Here is a 13,284-nt window from a genome sequence, read left to right on the forward strand (position 1 = left end):
CTCAATAAGCCATGTTGGTTTCTCAGGGTCTTTTTCATTACCCTGGAAAAAACATTAAGATCTATATAGAATAAGAAATTTGTGTTTGCCACTGCAAACTATGCTGGGACAGAAATATCCATTCACTGTCAAGGGCTGGATTCTGCTGGATTTGATGATATTCCATATTATATCTACCATCTATAGATATCACTAAGCCATCTATCCTAAACTAATCATTCAAAATAACCTCTTTAGACATTGAACCAAGGGAAAAAAAAAAAATGATGCTTATGTTTGCAGCTTGTTTAAGGACAAAAAAATCTAATAAACCAGTAGAGTTTGACAGGATTTAAGAAAAATGAATCTACTTTCCTCCATGACTTAAATACTACTATTTCTGGGGTTAAGTATTGGCTCTTCCCTAGCTGTGAATGTGAATTCTTCAGTGCGTACTGACACCACCTTCAACAGCTGCTGTGGCATCAGAGGCCTCTTCCAAGGGCTCCTGTGGGATAGTTCTGCTGTGAAAGCTGTCAGGAGTGCCTGTTTCTCCACCCCTGAGCTGGATTTAGTGGTGGCCTCACATGCTTTAGCGAGGTGCTGTGTTGATTTTGCACAGGCTGTGTTTTGGTAATGGGGGCCACAGAGATGGCTTCGGTGAGAAGTTGCTGGAAGCTTCCACCATGTCTGACAGAGCCAGTCTCTGATGGCCCTGAAGATGTACATGCTGCTGGCCACAGCTGGGCCAATGAGAGAGGTTGGTAGCACCTCTATGATGACATATTTAAGAAGAAAATCAAAACCAATTGGGCATATGCAGCTTTGTTTTTTTCTAGGCAGAGAAGAGGAGGAGGAGGAGAATGAGGAGCAAGTGAGGGTATGTGAGGGAAATAACATGGAGACACCAAGGTCAGTGGAGAAGAAGGGGGAGGAGCTGCTCCAGGAGCGGGAGCTGAGATTCCTCTGCAGGCTGTGGTGAAACCATGGTGGAGCAGCTGTGCCCCTGCAGCCCCTGGAGATCCGTGGGGAATGCAGAGATCCACTCTTGGCCTGTGGATCCATGAGGGATTCAGAGATCCACTTGCAGCCTGCGGGGGAGTTGCTCATGCCGGAGTGTGTGGATGCCTGGAGGAGGCTGTGATCCTGTTGGAGACCTGGTGGAGAGAGGGCCCTGCTTCCAGGCTGGAGCAGCCTGTCCTTGGAGGACTGGACCCCATGGAAGAGTGACCCATGCCACAGAAGTTTTGGGGGATTTTGTGCCTGTGGGAGGAACTCACGTTTGCAGCAGGTGCAGTAGGTCTGCTGCTCATGATAGTGGACCCATGCCAGAGAAGTTCACAGAGAACTGTCTCCTGTGAGGGATACCGCAGTTGCACAGGGGAAGGACTCCTCTCCTGGAGCAGCAGGAGAAAATTTCGGTGGTGACCTGACCCAAAAACTCCCATGTGCTGTCTCTCTGCACTGTTGGTTGGAAGGAGGGAGGGGCTGAGGCTAAAAAGGTGTTTTAATGACTTATTTAACTTCTCATTATCCTCTTCTGACTCCTAGTAATTAACTAACTTTGTGCCTTTAAGCTGAGACGGTTTTGTTCTTGGAATGTTTCTCCCAGTCCTTATCTCAACTCATGAACCCTTCATTATTTTTTTTTCCCTCCACTGCCCAGCTGTGGCAGGAGAGGGGGAGCGAGGGACTTTCGTGGCTGCCTGGCAGTGGACCAGTGTCAAACCATCACAGGTGCTCAGTTAAGAAGTTTTTACTAGAGGAAAACAAACTGTACATCAGGAAGAGTCAAAATGTGGATAAAAACGAGATCAACAAGGTCATTGAAGAAGCTATGAATAACCAGGAGGCCAAACCAATATTGAATGCGAAAAAGGCTGAATATTGGAACAGGCTCCAGAGAGGCTGTGAGATCTCCATCCTTGACATAATTAAGAATTTATTTGACCAAGGCCTTGAGCAACCCATTTTGTTCAGACTTGCTCTGTACTTGTGGCTGGACTGGGTGACTTCTTTTAACCCTTTTAAATCCATGGCTTTCCATGAACCCCATTCTTTTCCTTGTATTTTCATTGTGGAATCAGAGGGGAGCTATTAACAGACTAATCTTATAGTCTTGGACTGTACCAATCAGGGAATGGTGGTTTTGGCTGGGGTAGAATTAATTTGCTTCATGGTAGCTGGTGTGGGGCTGTGTTTTGTGTTTATGCAAAGAACAGTGTCCACGATTCAGGGACTTTCTTGTTTTGTCTGACCAGGGTTTACACAAAACCAAAGCATTTTCTGCTCCTCATACAGCTCGACCCACAAGAAGACCCGGGGTGGGGGGGGGACGGGGACTGGAGAAGAGCTGGGAAAGGACAGAGCCAGAACCACTGAACCCAACAGACCAAAGGGATTTTCCAGACCATATGGCATCATGCTCAGCAATAAAACTATAGAGAAGACTGGCGAGGGCAATTTGAGCACAGGTTGGCTGTCAATGAGCAGTTGTTTGTATATTCATCACTGTATTTCTTGGGTTTTATTTATCTGTTTTGTTATTTTCCTTTTAATTTAATAATAATAGATAATAACAGCAAATGATAATGTTTATAGTCATTATTAAATTTTTCTTATCTTAACACACGCGTTTTCTCACTATTGACTTTCTAATTAACTTTCCCCATCCCACTGGGGTGGGAAAATGAGCAAGCAGTTGTGTGATGCTTGGTTGACAGCTGGGGTTAAACCATGACATAGGTTCAGTTGATTGACCTTTTTTTTTTTTTTTTTCTTTTTTTAAATATGTCCTTGTCTTCTCACTCCAAGATATTTTATAACCAAATTTTCTCTGCATGTGTCTTTGCAGATAAAAAAGCAATCTCATTCCAGAACACCCCTGGAAACTAGATCTGATCTTTCATAGATGTACATTCATGCTTGAAGGTTTTTCAAGAGATTGAACACAAACTGGAATGATGAGAAATCAAAGGAACCCACTATTCTCCTGTCAGACTCCTGATAAAGGAAAAATTAAATCCCTAACTGTCCTGGTTTCCTCTGGGACACAGTTAATTTTCTTCATAGCACTGGTACAGTGCTAAGGGCGCTCACTGTGCAGTATCAGCCATCCCCCTTAATTCTGTTGCAGTTGGTGGGAATTGTACTGGGAGCTGATGTAGTAAAGTTTGAAGTTGTCAAACAGAATGGTGATGAGAGCTTTAGAGGTCCTTAGGGAAAGCATGTAAAGAACTGTAGGTCACCCCAAATGATGCATTAAAAAATACTTAATTAGTAATGGGAACTATTTAATGTAACACAGGGAGGACAGAATTTATGCAATCATAATTTAATGAGTTCTATCATGATTCTACTGAACCTTTCAAGAGACAACAGACACACAAAAGTTGTGACTGGGAAAAGACAGCTGAGCTTAGCTACCTCTGGTCATAGTCAGATACTATCTTTGAAGTTCTTCTATCATGCTTAATTGAGAAATATTCACATAACAGAGAAAAGCATACAAATTTTTAGTAGATATTTTGTTATTGTTGCTTTTCACATAATTTTAAATTTTTAACTTACTAAATTCAAAATTCTGGTTGCTTCCTATAACCCCTTTTCCTTTTCACTTGATTCTATCCAACTGTCAAAAGAGGTTGTGTCTGTTAATATTCACAGCTAAACAATATAACAGAGATGACTTTTATGAATTAGGGACTAAAACAGTATTTGGTTTTAGAATAGACAGCAAGAGGAGGTGACAACTACCACAATTAAGGAAAAGCTGTTGAAAAATTCTTAGCATATGATGCATTGTGAAAATTCATGCGGCTGCTCTCTTAATTACAGATGTATATTTTTCTCTGTAATTCAAACTTAATTCAAAGAACAGAAATACACTGTGGCTCATGAATATGGCTGCAATAAAGGGTGTATGTGAGAACACCCATTAAAGTAAAATTTAAAAAATCATAAATATCTTAAAAACCTTAAAAATCTAAAAGTTTGAGGATGTAACTGTATGTACATTGTCTTGGATAAAGACATTTTGAAATTATTAAAGAAAAATAACTACCTGAACTTGTGCGAACACTAAGGAAAAAAGTTTCATAAAACTTATTTAGAAAATATGTCATAGAATCCCTACCTTATGAAATGTATCCAACCTTTTTACAACTGAGTGCATGTGGACTTCTTTGTAACAGGTTTAATCTCTCTGTGGATCCTCATGCTTTCATGGAGCATAAGTGAGCTACTATTTCAAGTTCAAATGTTTATATTTGAAAAGTAATTTTGATGGTTTCAGTTTAAATCACATTAACAGCTTAGATTTTGGGTTTTCAATGTGCATCACATTTTTTGATTAAAAGAAGTCAAGCCATCAAAATAAAAATGATAAAGGATCAGAAATTACTGTGCCTCATATTTCCAAAGCAATAATAAAACACTTTACCAATCAACCAGTTAATGACCAATGTGAGTTGTTATAAGGCATTGGGTGAAGCTGACAGAGTCTAATTTATCTAGCTGGCGATTAACTCATCAATAAAAGGGTTACTAGTCAAGAGTGTAAAAATTGTTCATATAAATCTCAGTTATGTCACTATTAAAATACTAAATTAGTTTTCTAAAATAATTTACTTTATCATTATCACAGTGTAATACCAGTAATTTATTACCAGTGTTTTATTTCAGCTACTATTGGCCCAATAAACAAAAAAAAAAAGACCTGATTGCAACCTTAAATGTGGAAGATAATTTTATAATGATCTGGGCTAACTATATGCTTTACATAGCTTTTAGCCTGAAAAAGTTCAGTACACAGATGTTAATTTACTAGTATTCAGAAGTCAGAAACAGAATACTTCTTACTTTCCACCATTTTTAGGGAATATCCTACCTGTATTTAGCTATAACAGCCATTTTCACTTGGTAAGCGTGGACTTTGAGACAATGACCCAACATAATGCAACTTGGAACAAGATTTATTTTTTCATAGAACCATAATACTAATGTCATACAGAAGTTGCCACATCTGTCCAGTATGTTTCTTTGGTGCTTTTGGCATTGATCTGAAACTCAAAATTAGATGTTTGGCTAAATATTGCCCTAGTTCAAACAAGAAATTATTCTGGGAACAGGAATATTCAGTCAAAATCCCAGGAAGTAAGACCAAATCAGTGCAAGAGCCACTATCTTCATCACTCATAAAATTGCAACAATGGAAATCCCATTCACCTGAAAATTAGTTCAGGCTACACCTTTGCAACATGACGATAAATAGGTATTAGCATAAACTAATTCCTAGCAAAGTTCTTTTTGTTTTCCTTCTCCATGTCTTATTGTAGAGTACACATACCTCTTCACTTAATATTCATCTTGTTCAGATGGGATTCTGAAAGAAATTGAATGAATTTTATATAATATATATGTAATGAATATGAATGAAGGCAAGAGGAAGGATGAGAGAAAGAAGGTAATTTTAAATGTATACCAAAATGTAGCCAGTCCATTTAAATGGACTTAATAGGCATTAAAACACCATGAAGGTTTTAATTAAGAAACAAGGATTATTAAAAGAAAAAAAAAATAGTTCATTTCCTAATTAAATCAACATGGTCTTGTAAATGGGTTACCCATAATTTCCTTGCCAGTGTCATTGTGTCTTTTAGGTGTAATGTGTAGTTTTTAATAGGCAATTACTTGATTCTTCATGACCCAGACATGGTCTTGAATGGTTAATTCAGTAATGGAAGAAAAGTCATGCACACTGTCTTCTGACAAAAGGCGGTGACAAAAGTAGTAAATTAGGTTAAAATGTTTCAGAGGACATGGACAGCTACAGATTAGAATAAATACATAGTAGTGTCAATGGACATTTCAGATGTGCACTGCTAGAATAGATCTAAAAATCTTTTAGGTCCCGTTTGACCCTCTGTAATATATTACCTATGTTTTTTTTTTCCCCCCAAAGAATGTCTCACAAAGACAATTAGAGTATTTATTAAAAAACAAACAAACAAACAAACAAAAAGAGTGGGGGGGAAGAGTCTAGTTAATCAAGTTGGTTAAAGCAGTTCAACAAAACAGAAATGGAAACCAAGTCTCTCAAGACAGCTGCTTCATGAAACAGGCAGCATTTTTATTGAGGATTTGCTCAAGCCTTCAAAATATTTAAAAGAAAACTTGTCTAAATAGCAAATTTTGCATTGAAAGAAATATTGTCCAAATAACCAACTTACCTAGACCCCTCATAATATACAGTGGAAAACCTCCACTGGTGAGCAAGTCCTCTGTAAATGAGGCATGCTGACAGATAAATATTCCAGACTGGACATGAAAGACAAAACTTAGTACCACATGATTTCTCAGAATAGAACAAGCTGGAACTGTTCAGAAAAAAATGGCTTGTCCTGATTTTTTGAGCTGTTATATAAATTTTCCTATGACAATCCCTTCTTTTCATAGCATCATAACATCACAGTGCTGAAGCTTTCATTTCTTTTTCTTTTGCTGCCCTCAAATATCTAAAATTTTATTGCATCCGGAGGTATTTTTCAAACTGATAAAATAAATCACTCTAGCAGACATATGCTGAAAAATCTAGACTTTTCATGGCATGTGGATTAGTTCTAAATAAGCTGAGTATCTCTAGAGGGTACAGCTGGTTGTTGTTTCTATATTAGACAGATACCAGAAGTACTGTAAAAAGCTTTGATGCCAAAAGATTTTAGGATTATCAAGAAATGTAAGTGGTCTGACTTTATTTCTCTTAATTCTTCTTTCCCTTCTTTTTTATGTTGTTTAACAAGCATCTCTGCTTTGCCCTTCTGTTGAAGTAGAAGTCTTCTCCTTAGCACTCATCACCTAAATGAGGCTTCATTGAGCATCCTGCCTCATTGATTTCTTTTTTCTTCTCCTCTCTTTTTGAAACCTATTGACTGTTTCTTAATTTTTTTCTCCGTAAGTTATTGCCTTTATGACTGAATGTCTTAATTTATTCCCCATATATTTTCTCCACACTGCTGCTCCCTGTGATTTATGGTGTATGTGGTCTTCTGTTGTTTAACTCCATAAACTACTTTGGAATAAAACTCTATGCAAGTACATACTCCCACATGACTAATGAAGTCAGCTGCACTGTTGACTTATCATCATCTTGAACACACACACTCACATTTTCAGGCATAGTCAGGAATAAAGTCTATAAAATATTTCCATTTAAGTTTGTATCACTGTTGCACTTCTACTGAAATTTCTGATTATCCTGAAAATTATCTAACACACCCCAAAGACTTTTCCAAACTATCTCAATGCAAAAAAGAACTGGGAAAGTTTAATACTTTGATGTGGAAGTTGGGGTTCCAGAAAACCCACAAATTTGTTGATTTGCACTTTAGAAAGTATATAGTAAACAACAACAACAACAACAACCTCCTGAAATATTTAAAAATAAAAAAGCTCGATTAAGGACAATTCATAAATTCTAAGTGGTTTCTTTTGTCTATATATTTAGATTCTGCAGAGTTCAAAGATTTCTCTCCCCTCACCTTGATACTGATAGAAAACAAGTTTTTCATTAACTTATTAAACAGGGACCCAAAAACATCTTTTACTATTATCTTAATTATTAGTCCTTCCTTCTTCTCCCCTGTACACACACCTCCACAATTTACACAACTAAAAATAACAAGAGTATGCTGGTGGTTTATTTTCTGCTTTTGCTAACATACACCTGCTTGTAGCTCATGAGCTGTCATTTACTTAGAAAAAATATAATTATGATGCACTCATTTATATGACAAAAAGGTTTACTACTTCATTTGGAGACAAAGCAGCTGAGGGAAAGGAAATGCAATATTTGCCTATCAGGGATCCACAGCTTTCTGAAAAGCTAAAAACACATAAAGACAGAAACAGCAAAAATTAAGACAGCATTGGCTAATACTTTTGCCTACATACAGTTTTTCCATGCAAAATCTACATGTATATTTAGGAGTCCCCAAAATCCAAACAATCATCTAGTGTTTATGTCTAGTGTTTATCAACTATAAAGGTTAGGTATCTAACTCTCAAAAAAATCAATGGGATTTTGCTACTGGCTTCAGTCACATCATCCGCTTGCAGTGCAAACTTCATTTTCAGGTAGATCAGTAAACCTCTTTTGCCCGTAGGGGTTCTGAAATAACTTGAAGATTTTTTTTCCAGGAAAATAAGCCCTCTACAATCCTATTACCTGTGTGTGACTACTTACTTACATGCTCAGCCAAGAAATTTTGTCAAATTATTTTTGGTGAGTGAAATCTCATTTGCTGGGGAATCTAAATTCTAAAGATAGCATGCTATCCACATTTGATGGAATGCCCTTGGGTAGTAACTGCAATACAATCTTGACCCTTTTGCATGAGAGAATCCTTGAAAAAGTTATATTCTCACCCTAAAGTGTCCTTATTAGATCTTCATGGTTTTAATATCAGGTAAAAGGTGTCAATGCAATGCTGGTTGAACTTGCCTTTGGTCTCCTTGCTTGTTGTCATATCCTAGAACCTGGTAGTCCTATTGAGATATGACAGGGCTGGAGACTCAGAAGGAGGTAATTTGTCACACAGGCATCCATCTTTACAGCTCAACATCCAGCATAGAACCTTTCCATCTCTGGGATTACACTTGTGCTGTAGAGGTTTTCCAGCATTGTCTGGGAACACATGTGCAAGTCTAGGATTCTAGAAACAAATACAGGCCATTCCTTCCCGACAGATTTCTCAAATTTCAAGAAAGTCCATGGATCTAACTACACTTATGTTACTGCCTTTGGGGGTTATTTTTGATTATTTTATTTTTTATTTGAGTATTACAGATCAGAGTGTGTATCTTTTGAGAAGGCTTTCTCTGGAGATTTATAAATTCTTTCAACACTCTTAGTATCACAAAACCTTTTCCTTCATTCTCTGTTGAATTTGACGGTCATGATCAACAGAAGAGGAAATTAGAATTCAGGATAGTTATTTTAGATCACTTGAACAATCTCAAACACACCCATGTCTGCTAGTTTGTAGGAGACAAGGAATTACAGCAGGTCTCTGGCAGGATGCCAGCTCTGCCAGGAAGCTGATAATACCAGGTTGTGAAAGGTGTGGGGTCCAGGACTGCATCCAAATTAAGAAAATTAAGGTTATGCTCCTGGAGACAGAGAATGGTCTTCAGCAGCACACAGAAAAGTTGTGCCTGTGACAGACTTAGGGGAGATATGTCATTTGGAAATTGAGCTATTTTCTATCTTTCTGCTAAGATTTGGCAGAAGAACCTGAAAAATATTTTGGCCCCTGGAACCCCTTTGACTTCTCCATATCATCAGAAAAAGTAGTTTAAGGACATCTGTTTATAGGACAGATATGCTCTGAGGCTGGTTATGGGCCTATCATGGGATGCCATTCCCCAGCCTGGTGCAACAGAGCTTCAGTGCAACAAGAATTTTGACTAACTTGTACTTATGGCATGATCATAGTGTGATTGGTCAGATGGTTTAATTTTTTTAATGGAGCAGGAAAAACTTAACTTGTTCTTAGAACATAACATGGTAGCACTAATCAAGACATTGGGTTTGAAATCATGGCTTGTAGAAGCAACTGATGAGTTTACAGAGCTTTATTGTCAGAGTTGTTCTCTCTTTTCTGCACAGGACCAGCAAAATCCCAGTATGAAAATTTTCTGCTTGCATTGTCCACTTCAAACACTTCTGCAAGATGTCAGCCCAGCAATCTCTCTCACAGATCTTTTTCTTTGCTATGGCAAAGAGCCCAGTTTATGACATCACAGATGCCCAGTTTCACCCTGCTTCTCTCCATAAGGCCATTAAAAGTGTTTTTAACAGGAAAATTTTTATTATGCAAAATTCACACAAATCTGTAACTAAAATATTCTGTCATCTAATAAACCTCTACATTACCAATTTGCTCTTAAGCAATGAGAAAAGTCAACTCACCCATCACTCAGAAGATGAATGTTTTAATCAGAAAATGATTTTTTTTCAGAAAATCATGCAAAAAGATAGGTGTGGAGGAAATGCATGGTTGGTTTTAGTTGCCAGCCAAAGAGACAACTCCCAAGGACTGTCCTGTGTCACTGCATGACCTTTTCCTCAGTGAGCTGCCCTTCTGGATAAGACTTATCAAGAGTTCCCAATCCAGTGGCCCAGAGTAATGATTTAATTTTATTTTATTTATTTTATTTTTTTTTAACCTAATCAACTCTATTCAACAAATACCAGTATATATGTGTACAAAACCAGTGGCCGTTCTAATGGGGAAAGTGGTAGAGTAGATGGAAAGCGACTGTCACTTTGTGTTGGAGTCAAGATTACATGAAGATGTACCAAAGTGCATCGTTTTTGGTCAGGAATAGTTGTGTTGTATGGCCAAAGTACATTTAATATATGAAGGTGTTTGGATTCCTGACACTCACCAGTTGTGGCAGAAAATAGAATACTGCTAAGAACCTGGCTTATATTATTTCACTCTCAGCTGAACCATTAGACATCCTAGTGAAAGCCTATGTCTCTGTCACAATTAGCTGCTAAACTTCGAGCAGTCTATTAAAAAACAGTGGGTTCTGTGAATGATCTTTGTAATTATTATAGCATCTGGAAAAAACACGGAAATGGAAAACAATGTATATATTCCCTGAGTAGTGATGGAATGTAACACTATTTTGCCCTATTAATATCTTGTCGTTTTTTTAATGAGGCCTGCTGATATCCAATAAATGTATAGAGTAAGGTAAAAATACAAGTTCAGATGAAGAAAAGATGCATTAACACTGTAAATAGCTACATACACAGTTAAATTTGAGCTGACAACAGGAAAATAAAATAAAACCCTTACAAATCTGTCATCAGTTCTAGCTGGAAGGTGATACAGGTTATCCTCAGTTCTTCTTGTGTAGAAGACAAATTGTATTGGGTTCCCATGACAAGATCTTGGTGGTAGGGAAGATTACAGGTGTGGCTACTATGAGGAGCTTCTGGGAGCTTTCCCCATATCTGATGGATCCAATGCTGGTCAGCTCTGAGACTGACGTACTGCTGGCCAAGGCTTAGCCCATGAAGGAGAGGGGTGCTGCACAGCCAAGGTGCTGCTCATCAAAGATGAGTCCTAACAAGCATTTCTGTGATCTTTGTGCAGCCTGAGGAGAGGTGAGGAACACAAGTCAGTACTGCCCATGGTGTTACGACTTGCTCCTGGAGGCAAGGGTAACCCAGGTTATTGTTAATTAATCCCTTGTTTAATGATTTCTTGAAGCTCATCATAATGAAAAGACACTGAATGACTGACATTTGTAAATATATCTATATCTGTAATATTTATTTTAGAATTTGCTTGAATGCTCAGCCAACAAATTTCAATGCAATGGAAAGCAGGTGTGTAGCCATTTTGGTTATTATTATCTGTCACAATATGAAAGCATTAAAATATCACTTAATAAAGGGATATAGTGGAAAATAATGGAAGACAGAGGAAGAAAGAAGAGTAGCAATATATGTAATCACCACCAATCACCACCCATGGATTTACAACAAGACTCGATTGTCGCCTTTGGACAAAGTGATTATCAAACATCTTGATCCATTGAGAGTGGGGATGGGAATCTCACAAAACACAAACTCCAGATGACTAGTATAAGCTCAGGTAGGAAAACCCAAACACCTCCTCTAGTGAGAGGAGTTTTACATTGTCTTTTGGTCATATGCAGTTCTCTGTTGGAAGCCTCAGTAAAGAGTCTGGGGGTGTTCCATGGGTCTTTGATGGTTCCAGCCAAGATCATCCCTGCACAGAAATGTAGACCAAACCCAAAACCAAAACAGAGTCCACATTATTTAACCTATATTTCTACAATACATAAGAGCTTTTAAGTTCTGGTTTGCATTTTAGATATAACTTATTAATTTCTAATAGAATTTTTATAATTAGGAGATTTAATGCATGAATTTGAGATCACAGACCATAACTCAAAACTACCAAGTCTTGGTGTGATGCTGATTCATGGATATAGAGAGAGGTATGCCCCAATCTTTCCTTCCAGTCCCAGATTTTTCCATACATTTTGGGATAGTTTAAGAGGCAAAGGAATGGCCAAGTATCAAATGTTTTTTTCTTTGGATTTTATTCTTAACAAGGTCAAAAAGTTAACATACATATCCTATGCTCCTGTGTAATTTCCCTATTCATTTGACTATCAATATGTTGCAATCTACTACAATTTTCCTCCTCACACCTCCTCTTTTTCCTGCAGTTTGTCATGCAGCTGATTTCTCAGTTCTGAAACATGATGGGCTGAAGCAATTTAGGTGCAATATATATGCATTTTTTCCTTAGTCGTGACTACATTGAATACTGTGGGAAGACTCCTGATAAACGAATGAGAATAAGAAAGGTCCTTTGTTAAGTCAGGCATAACTGTGAAATCCCTTGAGCTATTAGAGTGCATCTGTTTTTATCCATATAGTACAAAACGAACGGAAATGCTTAAAAATTTATATTAAATGTCACAGGTTTAAACCTATTTAGATACACTAAAATAAGAAGCTCAGAGTTGAAGTAATTAAAGTTGCTGTAGTTTCTTGGTTTTGACACAAAATGGATTCATCATCACATTTGCAATATGTCTATAAACTTAAGTTATATCTCCTTGTTCTTGAATATGTTCCTTTCAAAAATGGTCAATCTGTGTTCTCATCACAGAAATGAAAGGCAAAGGGAACAGCAGAGGCGTATGTGGGGAGTAAACATGAATTTTGCTAGATCAAAATTGATACAAAATGAATAGGCAAAGACATGTAGGTTTTGGCCAAAATAATTTCCTTAAAGTAGCTCATAGGAAAAACATTGTTAACAATGAACGTGACAGTTCCAGAGGAATCATTTCCCTGGCATGGCCCCCTCAGTGCCTGACATTAACTGGTACAGAAACTTCCCACTGCACTGACACAAAAGAGATTTTTGCTTCTTCATATAGTCATATCTCTGTAGACTATTACTGTATAGTTGCTAGCTTTAGTACTTTGTTAGACAACCAGGATTCCTGGAATCCTAGTCTAATCCTGCTTCTTCAGTGAACCAAGGCCATGTCACTTTCCCACATATTTAGACATTAACAATGTGGGGCTAGAGGCAAAGGGGAAGCTTTCAGCAGGTGGCTGAACCAAGAGAGGAATTACTTGTTCAACAGTGTTTCTAATTTAGGATTCTTGAAAATTATGCTAATTTTCTACATTTATAAAATTGTTGAAGCCCTATATCACATGTGCATTCTGCCATAAGT

Source organism: Hirundo rustica, chromosome Z (genome assembly GCF_015227805.2).
Source record: "Hirundo rustica isolate bHirRus1 chromosome Z, bHirRus1.pri.v3, whole genome shotgun sequence".
Classification (NCBI taxonomy): Eukaryota; Metazoa; Chordata; class Aves; order Passeriformes; family Hirundinidae; genus Hirundo; species Hirundo rustica.